The 16,745-nt window shown below is 48.3% G+C and overlaps 1 protein-coding gene across 1 annotated transcript in view; it reads right to left on the bottom strand.

Annotated features, from left to right (window-relative positions):
• Positions 1–16,406, bottom strand: part of GJB1 (gap junction protein beta 1) — a 40,862-nt gene extending 24,456 nt beyond the window's left edge. Inside the window, exon 1 of the mRNA XM_073556171.1 lies at positions 16,261–16,406. The gene's annotated coding sequence lies outside the window, so the exon portion shown is untranslated. The remainder of the gene's footprint in view (positions 1–16,260) is intronic.
• Positions 16,407–16,745: the final 339 nt, after the last annotated feature.

Here is a 16,745-nt window from a genome sequence, read left to right as displayed (position 1 = left end):
TTCAGTCGGATGCAGGGGGAGGGGGAGACCATCACCCAGTATATGAATGTCCTCCAAGAGTTAAACACGGCCATCGAATGGAAGGACGGCGTTGGGGTAGAACCTATCGACATTACACTATGCGACCTGTTGGTGACTGGACTGCGGGACCCGTTAATAAAGCAGTCATTACGGGAGCAGGTCAGAGTGAACCCACGTATGGACTTTTCAGAGGTGGGAAGTCAAGCACGCGCTCGAGAGCAGGAGCAGGGAATGGCGGTCCCCGTGGGGAAGGTCCAGAGTGTAGAGGCCTCCGTGAATGCAGTCAAAGAGCCCCAATGGGTAGAAGAGATGAAACAAGAGTTGAAGAACATCAAGGGCGAGTTGGCCGAAGTGAAAAGAAGGACCGAGTTCGGGACTGGACGGTCTAGTTTCTGTAGTGAAACCTCCACCAGGGGGAGCTGGTGAGGGAAGAGAGGTTATACACTAAGAGCAGCAACCCTGAGCAACAGCACAGGTGCGACAGGTAACGAGAGAGAATAGTCAGACGAACCGAGTCAGAAACTAACAGGAGCAGACGTACCAGAAGGAGCAGCAATACACGTAGTCAAAATACCAAAGCCGAGAGTCAGAAAGCCAGAACATGAGCACGGGGTCCAAAACGTGAGACGAAATACGAGGTCGGGGTACAAGCCAGGGAGTCAGATGCCAGAGAGGGAACGTAACAGCAGAGACGAATACCAAGAGACGGGGTCAGAAATCAGTCCGGGTCATACACGTGAATATCAGTCAAAGGCAGGAGGATCACCAGGGTACAAGGGTCAGCGGCTCTAAACTGCAAGCTTGAGCTATCACTAACACTGGTCAGCAGGCTGTGAGGGATTTAAATAGCCCAGCTAGCTCCAGAACGAGGCTGAGGAGATTAACCCCCGCATGACCAGTCCGGAGTGAAGACAGCAGAAGATAAACTCCGGACTGGACCATGACAGTTTCAATCCCGGTCCCTGGGGGCCTCGCCCTACCCGGGGCGGCTGGGCATCGCAGACCCGGTGCTATGAGTGCAAGGAGCCACTTTGCCCGAGAGTGTCCGCGGCATGGGAGATACCCACCCCGGCGGCCATTAAACTAGAGGGCTCCGGGCTGGGGGGATGCTGCTCGGAGCCAGAAACCACGATTGGGGTGGTGGAAGTCCCGAAGATTTGGTCGCAAAGTGTCCGGTGGTATGGGCAGAAGTCGAGGGCCGTGCCGTCCGGTGCCTAGTGGACACGAGGTCACAAGTAACAACTATGCCTGCAACTTATTTCCGGCAGAATTTCCCAGAGGCAGCGAGACCCCAGTGGGGGTCCATGATCAGACTGGTAGCCGCCAATCAACTACCGGTCCCTGTTGCCAGAGTGGTGTGGGTGCAGGTGACACTGTGTGGTAAATCCCTCAGCCACAGAGGGTTCTGACTCAAGGGGAAACCAATGAGCAGCATCCAGTCATTCTGAGCATGAACATACTGCGGGAGTTCGGTAATCTGCTCCTCAATGATCCCACGCACGAGACCCTGAAGCAGTGGGGTTCCCGCATGGCCCAAGGACAGGTATTCCAGCAGTTGGTGCGGGAAGTGTGAGTACTCCAGGACTGCCAGGAGAACGAGGCTCTGGGCAAAGTCATCGCGCCAGCGACTCCCCTGCTTGTGCTGCCTCCTGGGCAGACGGCAGTGGCCCTGCCGATCCGAGCCTCGATACCATTGGAGGGCGTAGAGATGCAGGTGGAGCCATGCTACTCGGAGCGCTTGCCTCCTGGCATACTGGTGGCCCGCTCCCTGACCACAGTGCGGAAGGGGACCGTCCTGGTGCGCTGCGTCAACCTTGAAGACCAAGACATCGTTCTGAAGCCCCGGACCGAAATGGCCAAGCTAGTAAGGCCTTTGGAAGAAGTGCTGCTGGCCCCGGCGGTCCAATTGAGAGTGCAACCTGAGGACCCTTGGGCAGTGACTATCCGGACTCTACAGGCTGCCGAGACCTCAACTCAGAAGGGTCGAAACATCCTGGAACAAATGCGGGCCGAGCTCTCCGGCCTGATTTCAGCTCAACTTTCCCAGATAAAAACACTGCTCAGACAGTACCACGAGGTATTTGCTAGTCACGAGGATGATTTTGGATGTACCACCGCCATCACCCATGGAATTCCCACGGTAGTAGCGGCCCCCATCCGCGAACGGTATCGGCAGATTCCTCCACAGCTCTACCAAGAGGTGAAAACTTTACTGGCTCAAATGCTACGAAAGGGAGTCATCCGAGAAAGCCAAAGCCCCTGGGCAGCTCCCATCGTGTTGGACGGCAAAAAGGATGGCAACCCTACAGTTCTGTGTGGACTATCGAAAGCTGAACGCCTGTACCATTAAAGACTTGTACCCACTACCCCGTATAGAAGAATCCTTGTCCGCCTTGGGGAAGGCGACGTATTTCTCGGCTCTGGACCTGGCAAGTGGGCACTGGCAGGTGCCCATGTCGGAAGAAGACAGGGCTAAGATGGCATTCATTCTTCCCATGGGACTATTTGAGTTCAATCGAATGCCGTTCGGGAAGACCAACGCCCCGGGAACCTTTCAGAGGTTGATGGAGCGGAGTCTGGCGGATCTCAATTTCGTGGCCACGTTAATATACCTAGACGATATCATCATCTATGCTGCCAGGTTTGAGGACCACCTGAGGCGGTTGGGGCAGGTACTCGGCTGGCTGCAAAAGTACGGGTTGAAGGTAAAACATTGTGGCCTCTCTTTGGTTCAGGGAGAGCGTCTTATACCCCTGAGAAACTCCCATCCCCATCAGTTATACTTTTGCCTTTGGCCGAGTGTGTTGACCCCTGTGTGCCTGTGCCTGTTGGTTGTCTTATAGCTTGCTTATTTGGTTCTGACCCGGTTCTGTTCCCCGCTGTGAGTTTGCCTGTTGATTCTGTACTGCGCTACCCTCTCTGTGTATGACTCATTGCCTGTGACCTGACTACTCTCTGCTCGCCCCTCTTGTGCTTTGCAGCTATCTCCATGTAAGACTCATTGGCTACGTCCTGACTATCCTTCCTGTATAATCTTCTGGTTTTGTCGTGCTATCTCGTGCTTTGACCCCGGCTTGATCTGTTTTCGTCCCTGTCTATGCCCCTTGGTAACTTTGTCCCATAGTTACCCTGCTAGGAGTTTTCCTGCAGCTCCTAGCTCTCTGAGATTTAGGCCATGCCCCCAGCAGTCACGTGCTTCAGGTCCTGCTGTTCTGAAGTATGCACCTTCTCTGCTGCTGCCCGCTCCACAGGTATCTCTGAGCTTGTTTTACTCAGGACACACGCACTGGCTCAGTGAGCAAGTTCAGTGCAGTGTTCCTGACATTATAACTGACCGTGAACTTTTTTTTCTCTCCTCACTTCTGCAGCATGGACCCAATGTGTGCTTTATCTGACCAGGTGAAATGCTTGACTCAGTCGATGCAGAAGCTAAGTTTGGAACACCAAGCTCTGGCCCAGTCCCAACGGCAGGTTGCGGACTCGGTTCAGGGGGTGCTTTCTGCAGGCTTTCAGCAGGTGGGGAATAGAGATGTCGTTTTAGTCCCACCCGAATCCCCGGTTAAATTGCCAGATACGTTTGCTGGTAACAAAAATGAATTTAGGGCATTTAAGGAGGGCTGTAAGCTTTTTTTTCTCCTTGAGACCCCGCTCCTCTGGGGTTGAGAAACTGAGGGTGGGGGTGGTTATGTCCCTGCTTTCCTCTTCTGCCCCTGAGAGAATGACTGTGGATGCGTTTTTTGAGGCCTTAGGGCTTATTTACGATGAGCCTGATAGAGTGCGTTTGGCTGAGGACAAGGTGATGAGTGTCTGTCAGGGGAAGCACTCGGCCTAGTGATTCTGTTCTGAATTCAGACGTTGGGCAGCCGAGATCTCTTGGAGTGATGCCGCCCTTCAGGGGCTGTTCTGTAGAGGCCTGTGTGAACGTCTGAAGGATGCCCTGGCACTTCATCCTCCACCTGACTCCCTGGAGGATGTGTCTATAGAGACTCAGGGAGAACCAATTGTTTGCTAAATTGGAAAAATGTTCGTTTTTCGCACAGGAACTGTCTTTTTTGGGGCTGATTGTGTCCTGTGAGCGGTTTCGTATGGATCCTAAGAAGGTGCTGGTGATTGCTGACTGGGTCCAGCCTCGAGATCTCAAGGGGCTCCAGCGCTTCTTAGGATTTGCGAACTACTACCGGAGATTCATTAAAGGTTTCTCACAAGTGGTTAAACCACTCACGGATCTTACCAGGAAGGGGGCTGATGTAAAAAATTGGTCTGTACTCGCTAAGGAGTCCTTCTCAGCTCTTAAGAAATGTTTCATGTCCGCCCCGGTGTTGGCCCAACCAGACCCGGCCAAACCTTTCATTGTGGAGGTGGATGCTTCTGAAGTGGGGGTGGGGGCTGTGCTGTCCCAGGGTCCGGCCACCCTTACTAATCTCAAACCCTGTGCCTTCTTCTCCAAGAAGTTCTCTTCAGCCGAGAGAAACTATGATGTAGGCAATAGAGAACTTCTTGCGGTCAAGCTGGCATTCGAGGAATGGAGGCATTTTTTGGAAGGGGCGGCTCACCCTATCACTGTTATCACGGATCACAAAAAATTGGCCTACCTTGAATCTGCTAAGAGGCTTACTCCTAGATAAGCCCGTTGGTCACTTTTTTTTCACGATTTCAATTCTCCATTACTTTTCGACCGGGGTCCAAAAATGTTAAAGCGGATGCCCTGTCCAGAAGTTTTGACCCGGTGTCTCCCCCCGAGATGCCATCCTCCATTCTTCCCCCAGGGTGGTAGTGGCGGGGGTCTCATCAGAGTTGGAACAAGAAATTTTAAGGGCTCAGGCCCTAGCTCCGGCAACCAGGCCAGGGGATAAATTGTTTGTTCCAGATTTATTGTGGCCTAGACTTCTGCAGGAGTTTCATGAGTCTAAGCTGAGTGCTCATCCTGGTATCACGGCCACTAGAGAGGCAGTAGCCAGGGGTTTTTGGTGGCCTTCACTGAGGTCCGATGTCAAGAAATTTATTTCTGCTTGTGGTGTGTGTGCCCGTTCCAAAAGCTCGCATAACCGGCCGGCTGGGGAACTCATACCTTTACCGGTTCCTGATAGGCCATGGACTCATCTCTCCATGGACTTTATTACCGGCCTTCCACCTTCCAGGGGCAATACCGTGAACTGGGTGGTGGTGGATAGGTTTTCTAAACAGGCCCATTTCATTCCCTTGGCAGCATTACCCTCAGCAGAAACATTGTCAAGGTTGTTTGTGTAGCATGTGGTCCGATTGCATGGGGTACCCCTGTCTGACAGAGGTGTGCAGTTTGTGGCCAAATTTTGGAGGGCATTCTGTATGAAATTGGGCATCTCACTCTCCTTCTCGTCGGCATATCACCCGGAGAGTAATGGTCAGACGGAACGCACCAATCAATCTCTGGAACAAATTCTCCGGTGTCTGACCTCTGCCAGACAGGAGGATTGGTGTGATGCGTTACCGTTGGCGGAATTCGCTTTTAACAACTGGGTGAGTCAGTCCACCAACATGTCCCCTTTCCTGATTAATTTAATCCTCATTTTGGGGAGTTTTCATGGGTGGATTTCGGTTGTCCAGGGGCAGAGGGGTCCTTTCAACGGTTAAAAAACCTCTGGGCTGAGGTCCAGCATAATATCTCTCAGGCCCAGGGGAGGTACAAATATTTTGCTGACAAAAAGTGAGTCCCGAGAGACATGTTTCAGGTGTGAGAGAAGGTTTGGCTTTCCACACGTAACATCAACTTAAAGATACCATCAGCTAAATTAGGACCAAAGTTCATTGGTCCGTATGAGATTATGGAGATAGTCAACCCAGTGGCATATAGGTTGCGTCTCTCCGCCTCTTTAAAAATATCCAATGTGTTCCATAAACCTCTGTTGAAACCCGTAGGGTCTGTCAAGGAAGACTCTGAGTCTGTTGTTCCTCCAGTGTTGGTGGAGGGTCAATTGGAGTATGAGGTCAGACATATTGTGGACTCTCGGCGGGTGCGCCGCTCCTTGCAGTACCTGGTTCACTGTACATGCAGATCGCCTGGTTCGGGCTTTCCATGCCAAATACCCCGGGAAGCCTGGGGGTCCAGAGGCCCCCCGTTGAGAGGGGGGTACTGTCATGATCCCAGTGCAGGTTTTGACCTGCACATCAAGGGTTAATGCCGGGAGCCCAGTGCAGGCTTTGACCTGCACGCCTGGGGTTAATCATTGTGGCCTCTCTTTGGTTCAGGGAGAGCTTCTTATACCCCTGAGAAACTCCCATCCCCGTCAGTTATACGTTTGCCTTTGGCCGAGTGTGTTGACCCCTGTGTGTCTGTGCCTGTTCGTTGTCTTATAGCTTGCTTATTTGGTTCTGACCCGGTTCTGTTCCCCGTTGTGAGTTTACCTGTTGATTCTGTACTGCGCTATCCTCTCTGTGTATGACTCATTGCCTGTGACCTGACTACTCTCTGCTCGCCCCTCTTGTACTTTGCAGCTATCTCCGTGTATGACTCATTGGCTACGTCCTGACTATCCTTCCTGTATAATCCTCTGGTTTTGTTGTGCAATCTCGTGCTTTGACCCCGGCTTGATCTGTTTTCACCCCTGTCTATGCCCCTTGGTAACTTTGTCCCATAGTTACCCTGCTAGGAGTTTTCCTGCAGCTCCTAGCTCTTTGAGGTTTAGGCCATGCCCCCAGCAGTCACGTGCTTCAGGTCCTGCTGTTCTGAAGTATGCACCTTCTCTGCTGCTGCCCGCTCCACAGGTATCTCTGAGCACAGTTTGTTTTACTCTGGACAAGCGCAGTGGCTCAGTGAGCAAGTTCAGTGCAGTGTTCCTGACAATGAGATTATCTATAAAAGAGGGGCCGAAAATGTACATGCTGACGCCCTCTCCCGGATCCGACATACAACTCCAGGGAAGAGTCGAGACGACGAACTGGAAGGGGAAGAGATACCGTTCGCCCTCACTGCCACCGTGCTCACGGCTGCCACCCAGAAAGTATCCCCCTCGGAACCCCTAAGGGGCATGCTGGAGCAATCCCGTGAAAAAATGGATCCAACAGCAGCAAAAAGATGAAGAAATTGGGCTGCTACGGCAATGGGTAGCTGCTGGCAAACTACCCACTGACTCTCAAAGACAGACTTTGACTCAGGATATGTCGCTGATGTTACGACAATGGGAGAGGCTGGTCATCAGAAGAGGACTATTGTATCGTAAAACGACATCACGGACAACATCTAAGACGATTTGGCAGGTAGTTGCGCCCAGAGCCCAACTCAACGAACTGGCCCGAGAAGCCCACGAAAAAGGGACCCACTTCGGGGCTCAAAAGACCTTGCAATGGTTGCAGCAGATAATTTACTATCCATGCTTGCATGCTGCTGTGGACGAGACTTTACGGGCCTGCAGCCTATGCAGCTAGCCAAACCGCTCGCACAGCGAGCCCCAGTGCAAACAATAGTGACCTCAGCGCCCCTCGAGCTTTTGATGGTAGATTACTTGACATTGGTCCCGCATTCCAGGGGTACAAACACTGCCTCGTCATGGTGGACCATTTCACTAAGTTTGCCGTGGTCACTCCCACCCGAGACCAAACCGCGGAGTCGGCCGCCTCCGCAATTTGTAGAAACTTTATACAAGTGTACGGCTGCCCTCAACGTATAAATTCCGACCAAGGAGCATGTTTTTTGGGAAAAATTATGGAGGAACTACATCGTCTCTACGGTATCGACAAATCCCGGACCACGCCATTCCACCCGCAGGGAAACGGGGCATGCGATCGATTTAATCGGACATTAATTCAAATGTTGCGTACCCTGGAGAGTGACAGGAAGGCATGCTGGCCCGAGTATGTCCCTGAACTAGTATGGGTCTATAACAACCAGGTGCACCGAGTTACCGGCTATACCCCCTACTCCCTACTATTCAGGCGAGAAGGCAAAGGGATCACGGAGGTAGAGTTGGACCCAGAGGAGCCCCAGCCCTGGACCGGAGTATCATCATGGGTACGAAATCACCGACACCGGCTGCAAACCCTCCACCGAATTGTTCATACCAAGCTCCAAGACTTAGAACACCCAGGAAGAAATCTACCTCCACCCTCCAACCTTCAAATCGGAGACCGGGTACTCGGACTAGACCAACGCCCCCAGAACAAATTAGAACCACGCTGGGAAGAAAGTCCCTACCGAGTCTTACGCCGCATAAACCCCGATGGACCTGTATACGAAATACGACCCGAGAAAGACGGAACACTGCCCAATCACATTGTACACCGTAATATGGTACGCCCATGTACTTCCACCGACCCTGTACAACCTGAGCCTACCCCCCCAGGTCTCTGAACCACTGCCAGTGGCCTGGGACCCGGACAACGAGGAAGACTTCCCCACGATATCTGTGGGCTGTCCACTCAATGACAACTCAACTGACCCAATTTACATGCCTGAACCAACTAGCCCACCACCATCCACCACCCCGGAAGACTCCACCATAGTCGAACTTAGACGCTCCGAGCAGTCAGCAGCTGGCAAACCCCCCGAACGATACGAACAGGACCAGTTCATATGGCAACAAAAATTGACATTTCCACAGGCCAATCCAAGTCTACTAAGGCCCTCGCCCGAGGACTGGCAAGCATACAGGATGGGGGAGTGTGGGAAGGAGGGCCCCCGCAGAATGTCCGGGCTGGAACCAAGGGGACCGCCATCTAGGTTCCTAAGGGAACTGTACCCGTGGTTCGGAGGAGGAAGGCGGATGGCTGAGAGGGACAAAACAGCAGGGGAAGGCCCGAGTATAAAAGGGGCAGGGAACGCGCCGGACAGTCAGTCAGCAGAACGGCAGAGACGGAGCAGGAGACTGTGGGAGCGTCAGTGGCCTGCCGCGAGGAAGCGCCGAGCTTACTGACAGGAGAGTGCCGCTTCACTCCAGTCCGGAGTCGCGGCTTTCCAACTGTTGTCTGCGGCCGTTGCCACTGTACTCCAGCCCGTTGCGACCTGTCCGCTGCCACTCTCGGCCGCTGCCGCCCCACTCCAGCCCGCGGTTGCGGCCTGCCTGCTGCCGCCAGCAGACTTTGCCGCTCCACTACAGTCCGCAGCTGCAGCCTGTCCATTACCGCCCACAGCTGCCATCACCCCGCTGCAGTCGGCAGTTGAGGCCTGCTCCTCGCTAACAGAGAAACTCTCTGCACAGCCCCAGGCTGTGCACGTGGCCTACCAACCACCACTCCACGTAACTGCGACTCACCTCTGCTCAGAGGCTGGGGTCTCCCTTAATCCGCTAACCGGCGGAAACCCGCTGCTTTCACAGGGGTTGCCTCATCAAAGAACTCGCCCAGGACATGTTGTGCCCCCACCCCTCCTGGGCGTTGGAGCGCCCGAAGACTACGCCAGATCTGCGATGCCGAAGCAACATCATCTGAGACGTCGAGGGACGTCAGGACGGATAAGTGATACTATAGAAACTAAGGACCCACAGTCGGCCATACCGCAGCCCTATAGTAACCGGCCTTTGCCGGGGTTGTTGTGTTCTCCTTAATAGTGTTTGTGCTGAGTCCCTGTGAGGACAACTGCTGTTACTTTGTTTTGGTTGCTTAGGATAGCCCTAGCAGCTTCCATTTATAAAAGTTACAGTCCAAAGTACAAATTAGTCTCCCGTCTCCTCACTGCATCCTGCGTACCTGTTATTACCACAATAGCATTTTGTATTTAGCCCCAAAAAGTTCTGCTTTGACTTCATCTTACCAAAGCACCTCTTCTACATGCTAGCTATGTCCCCTACATGTTTTTTTGCAAACTACAAATGGGACTTTTTACCTCTTGCTTTAAAAATGGCTTTCTTCTTGCCTCTCCTTTCATAAAGGCTAGATTTGCTCAGTATATGACTAAGGTCGGAGTCATACGAGCATATAAAAAAATCAGTCCCATTCTCAACTAGGAGCGTGGTACTTTTTTGTTTCTCACTTGTCTTAAATGTGCAGTTCGTAAGCGATCCATTTTTTTAACTAAGCAGCTATTAATCTTTTATAGGACCCTTTACAGTTTAACTTCTTACAGTATTGCAATGTATCTGTAAAACTTGGATGCCATACTGATGGTCCATATGGCATCCAATTTTTTTCTCGTACCCGTTTGATTTTGGAGTGCTGCAATTTTTATCTCATGTCAAATACATTTAAGAAAAAATACACTCATCAGCACTGCATCATTGAATTAAATTAGTCCAAGTGCAATCCCTTTTTTTATCGGATAGCACTCGTCCCAGTTTTACCCTTGTGTGAGCAAGCCCTAATGGTTGTCCTGTGGACAGATGCTCCCTCCTGAGCTGTTGATCTCTATAGCTCCTTCAGAATGACCATGGGCCTCTTTGCTGCTTTTCTATCTACATGTAGTGCTCTCCTTGCTTGGGATGTTAGTTGAGGTGGACGGCCATGTATTGATAATTTTGCAGTTGTGCCATACTCCTTTCATTTTTGGAAGATGGCTTGAACAGTGCTTCGTGAGATATTCAGAGCTTGGGCTATTTTTTTTATAAACTAATCATGCTGTTTTCCTTGGTTATCATAATGTTGTTTGATCCCTAATGTTCTCAAACAACCTCTGAGGCCTTCACAGAACAGCTGTAGTTACACTGAGAATAAATTATACACAACTGTACTCAATTTACTAATTATGTGACTTCTAGAGAAAGTTGGTTACTCGTGATTTTTTTTTAGGGGTATCAGATTGCAGGGGGTTGAATATCCCATCAAGGACAACATCTGCAAAGAGTTTGTAGGTTCTCTCCGTGTTTGTGTGTTTTTTTTTCTGGGTTCTCTAGTTTCCTCCCACACTCCAAACACAGGTCTGTAAAGCGCTGTGGAATTAATGGCGCTATATAAGTGAGTAAAATAAATAAATAAATATAAATGCATGTTACAATTTTCAGATTTATATTTTTTAAATAATTAAAAAAACAAAAAAAAATGTATCATTTCCTTTACATTTCAAAAATACTTGCTAATTTGTGTTGGTATATCACATAAAATATATTTAAGTTTGTGGGTGTAATATGAAAAAGACGTAATTGTTTACCAGTAGTGGGATTTTCCAGAGCCAATGACAACACCAGGCGAAATAGGCGATCTGCCTATCAAGGACAGGAACCTACTAAATAAAAAGGGAGGAACCTCTCTTCCTCATCAGTTGGGTTACAGAGTGTGAGAGGACCTATAATACAATTACTCGTATATACACATACCTGCACCAAACCATAACCTAGATGCACGCCGTAATTTTGATTAGTGCCCATCGATTACCAGTGACATATGGGGGGAATATAAGGGTACTGTCAAGTGCTCTGGAAAATCCCATTACCAGTAAGTACAGTAATTACAGTGACCAAAATAAGTATTTGATACACTGCCGATGTTGCAAGTTTTCCCACCTACAAAGAATGGAAAGGTCTGTAATTTTTATCATAGGTACATTTCAACTGTGAGAGACACAATCTAAAAAATCACATTGTATGATTTTTAAATAATTAAATTGCTTTTTATTGCATTAAATAAGTATTTGATCAACTACCAACCAGCAAGAATTCTGACTCTCACCGACCTCTTAGGGTATGTTCCCACGGTCAGTAAACGCTGCAGGTTGGACGCTGCGTACATCCGCAGCGTCCAGCTCACAGCGGTCAGATGTTACAGCATAGTGGATGGGATTTCAAGCAATCCCATCTCCACTATGCGTGCACAGATGCATCCGGCTTCCCTGCGAAGACGGACATGCGGCGTGTCTTTCCAGAGCGCAGCATGTCTATCTCCGCAAGATAAATATCACCAGTGCAATGTATAGGACGCCGTGATTCTGCACGGTTCAAGGAACATATTCGGAATCACCTGAGTTGAAACGCCGGCAGTGCTTTGGACGCAGCAGACATCTGCTGCGTTCAAAGCGCTGCCAGTTACTGACCGTGTGAACATGCCCTTAGTTTTTCTTTAAGAAGCCCTTCAACTCATTACTTGATTTAATTGCACCTGATTGTTAACTTGCTACCTGTATAAAAGACATCTGTCCAAACACTATCAATCACACTCCAACCTCTCCACCATGACAAAGAACAAAAAGCCATCTAAGGACAACAGGGAAAAATTTGTAGACCTGCACAAGGCTGGGTTGGGCTACAGGACAATAGGCAAGCAGCTTGGTGAGAAGGCAACAACTGTTGGCACAATTATTAGAAAATACAGAAAATTGAAGAAGCATAAGATGATTGTCAATCTTCCTCGGTCTGGGGCTCCATGCGAGATCTCACCTTGTGGGGTAAGGATGATTCTGAGAAAGGTCAGGAATCAGCCCAGAACTACACAGGAGGACCTGGTTAATTACCTGAAGAGAGCTGGAGCCACAGTCTCAAATACTACTGTCAGTAACACACTACATCACAATGGATTAAAATCCTGCAGGGCACGCAAGGTCCCCTTGCTCACGCGAGCACATGTACAGGCCAGTTTGAAGTTCACCAATGATCATCTGGATGATCCTGAGGAGGCATGGGAGAAGGTCATGTGGTCAGAGGAGACCAAAATAGAATGATGAGTACAACCCCAAGACCACCATCCCAACCGTGAAGCATGGTGAGGGAAACATCATACTTTGGGGGTGCTCTTCCAGAAAGGGAACAGGATGACTGCACCCTATTGAAGGGAGGATGGATGGGGTTATGTATCATGAGATTTTGGTCAATAACTTCCTTCCCTCAGTAAGAGCATTGAAGATGGGTAGTGGCTGGGTCTTCCAATGACCCGAAGCACACAGCCAGGGCAGTTAAGGAGTGGCTCAGAAAAAAAGAAGCATTTCAAAGTCCTAGAGTGGTCTAGCCAGTCTCCAGACTGTAAGGAGGAGTAGGTCAAAATGCAGTGTGTACAAACTTGGTCAAGAACTACAGGAAATGTCTGACCTCTGTAATTGCAAACAAAGGTTTATATAACAAATATCACATTCTGTTTTTCTATTGCATCAAATACTTATTTCACGCAATAAAATGCAGATTAATTTTGTAGAAATAATACAATATGATTTTCTGGATTTTTTTAGAATCTGTCTTTCACAGTTGCAGTGTACCTACGATAAAAATTACAGACCTCTCCATTTTTTGTAGGTGGGAAAACTTGCAAATTCGGCGGTGTTTAAAATGTTTATTTTCCCCACTGTACGTCTTTTCTTTCCCTCATGACAGCACCACATTAGAGATTTACAGAGATACAGATGAAACCAGAAGTTTCCATATACCGTATATACTCGAGTATAAGCCAAGATTTTCAGCCCATTTTTTTTTGGCTGAAAGTCCCTCTCTCGGCTTATACTCGAGTCATATACACCAGGGGGTCGGCGGGGGAGAGGGAGCGGGGGTGTCAGATCATACTGACCCCCCTGACGCATCTCTGCAGCCCCCCTGCTTGTGCCATGGTCTCCCTTCCTTCCTTCATCGGTCACATAGTACCGCTAATTAAAGTCATGAATATGCGCATATTCATGACTTTAATGAGTGGTACCACGTGACCGCTGAAGGAAGGGAGACCGTGGGAGAACGGGGCTGAAGAGACCAAGCCAGAAGGGGGTAAATATATCCAATATTCACCTGTCCCCAGTCCATCGCTGCTCGCCGCTGTCTGCCGCGTCCTCTGTCAGTGATGTTCTGGCAGCAGAGGGCGCGATGACGTGGTTAGTGCGCGCCGCTCCCTCTGCTGCCTGAACTTCACTGACAGAGGACGTGGCAGACAATGGCGAGCAGCGATGGACTGGGAACAGGTGAATATCTCAGGTGCCGGGTCTTGAGCCAGCGGTGACACCGACACCTGTACTCCAGTGACGGAGAGGTGAGTATGTCATTTTTTTTATTTGCAGCAGCATTTGGGGCATAATCTATGGAGCAGCATATAGGGGCATAATATATGGAGCATCTTATGGGGGAAGCATATGGGGGCATAATCTATTGAGCATCTTATGGGGGCAGCACATGGGGGCATAATATATGGAGCATCTTATGGGGGCAGCATATGGGGGCATAATCTATGGTGCCTCTTATGGAGCATCTTACAGGGGCATAATCTATGGAGCATCTTATGGGGCCATCAACCTTTATGGAGCAGCATATGGGGCATATTATTCTATGGAGCATCTTATGGAGCCATTATTAACCTTTATGCAGCATTATATGGGGAGTATTTTGTATGGAGCATCTTATGGGGCCCATCATGAACTGTTTCGAGCATTATATGGGGCTCCTGATGGATATTCAAAAACATTTAACCTACTGATGTCTCAATTAATTTTACTTTTATTGGTATCTATTTTTATTTTTGAAATTTGCCAGTAGCTGCTGCATTTTTCACCCTACAATACAAAAACCGTTTAGCACAGCTATATAAGTGGTGGTGCAGCAAGTAGGATCCTAGTCCGTAATCATATGAATATAGAAACTTGGCACACACTATATATATTTTCCAGTGAAAAGGTAGATTTTAATGTACAGTACATACAGTATAGGCGTTTCGGTCACATTGACCTTCATCACAGTACTATGTATTGTACTGCTGTCATTTGCATTATGTTCAAAAGAAGGAGAGCCAAAAAAGGTAAGTGGTCCTCCCGGGAGTAGGGACAAAAGGCACAATTATACAGAGTCAGTTCGGTCAGTGTGCAGCATATGGGGCAATGACACGGCGTCCACCTCATTTTCCACCCTAGGCTTATACTCGAGTCAATAAGTTTTCCCAGTTTTTTTGTGGCAAAATTAGGGGGGTCGGCTTATACTCGGGTCTGCTTATACTCGAGTATACATGGTACTTTATAAAAAGACACATATGCTTGTTTTCCTCAATAACTAAATGAAATCAGAATACACCTTTCCTGTTTTAGGTTAGTTAGGATCACCATAATTATTAATATTTGCCAATTGCCAGAATAATGAGAGAGAGAGAGAATGTTTTAGGGCATTTTTATTACTTATTGCAAAATCAAACATTTACATACATTTCATTATTTGGTACCATTGCCCTTAAACTGAATGACTTGGGTCAAATGTTTCTGATATCCTTCCACAAGCTTCTCAGAAGAGTTGGTTGGAATTTAGGTCCATTCCTCCTATCAAAACTGGTGTAACTGATCCAGATTTGTAGGTCACCTTGCTCGAACCTGCCTTTTCAGCTATGCCCATAAATTTTCAACAGGATTGAGATCAGGGCTCTGTGATGGCCACTCCAAAACATTGACTTTGTTATCCTTAAGCCACTTTGTTACCAATTTGTCAGTATGCTTCAGTTCATTGTCCATTTCCTCCCAAGCTTTATCTTCCTGGCTGATGGCTTAAGATGTTCCTTCAGTATTGCCACATAATCTTCTTTTCTCATGATGCCATCTATTTTGTGAAGTGCACCAGTCCCTCCTGCAGCAAAACAACCCAACAACATGATGCTGTCACCCCCGTGTTTCACAGTTGAGATGGCTTTCTTAAGCTTCCAAGCTTCTCCCTTTTTCCTCCAAATGTAACGATGAGCATTAAGCCCAAAAAGTTCAATTTTAGTTTCATCAGACCACAGGACATGTCTTCAAAAATTAAGGACTTTGTTCCTGTGTGCATTTGCAAACATTAATCTGGCTTTTTTATGTTTCTTTAGGAGTAATGGCTTCCTCCTGGTAGAGTGGCCTTCAGCCCATGTTGATACAGTACTCGTTTCACTGTGGATATTGAGACAATCTTACCAGCTTCTGCCATAGTCTTCACAAGGTCTTGTGCTTTAGTCCTTGGGTTGATATGCACATGTCAGTGCTTTGGTCTGATATGCACATGTTAGACCAAAGCACGTTCATCTCTGGGACATAGAACCCGTCTCCTTCCTGATGGCTGGACATTCCCATCTTGTTTGTACTTGCATATAATTGTTTGTGCAGATGAACAAGGCACCTTCAGGTATCTTTAAATTGTGCCCAAGGATGAGCTAGACTTGTGCAAGTCCACAATTCTCTTCCTGATAGCTTGGCTGATTTCTTTAGACTTTCCCATGATGCTACACAAAGAATCAGTGTGTTTCAGGTGTGCATTAAAATACATCCACAGGTGTGTCTCTAACTCAGATGTTGCCAAAAAATCAGAAGCTTCCAAGCACATAACATATTTTCATATAAATATGGATAGGGAATATAAAAGGGACAGCACCGCACAGGATCTAAGTGCGATATTAAAAATGTCAAAAAGGAAATTACAAAGCTGATGCGCTCACCAAATTGAGGTAGAAGGAACAACGTATTGGCCCTAGGGGAATGTCCTAAACCAAGGTCCTAATTACTCGGTATGCTGCACGGCTCCTGGTCAACGGGGCAATCCTCAGTCGTCCGCAGGTGTACTGTAGGATAAAAGAAAAATAATCCAGTCTGGTGCCGGCGCTCCTGAAAAAAGTAAAATGTGAGAGATCGGCTTATTTTGAAAAAGGGTTTATAAAGACATGGTCATTGTTTTGGACAACCTCACAGCTTAATTCAGAGGTATGCATAGCGCTGTTTACAAGGTAACATGTCCTTTTGAAATCAGCCTTTTTTTCACCGTCCATGTTTTGCGGCCACATTATATTGAACACCTCAGTAAATGCTATCAAGTTATCGGCTACTTAGCCATTATGTTAAGCTAGTGCACACTGCAATTTGTATATTTTGTATAACTTTTGCTGGCGTACTATAGTGGGCATTTTAGCAATACTATTAGTTTATT

This window comes from Dendrobates tinctorius, unplaced genomic scaffold (genome assembly GCF_039654945.1).
Source record: "Dendrobates tinctorius isolate UK_male_01 unplaced genomic scaffold, ASM3965494v1 ptg000231l, whole genome shotgun sequence".
NCBI lineage: Eukaryota > Metazoa > Chordata > Amphibia > Anura > Dendrobatidae > Dendrobates > Dendrobates tinctorius.
The sequence above is the reverse complement of the archived record's forward strand: the minus strand, read 5'-3'. Positions and strand labels throughout refer to the sequence as shown.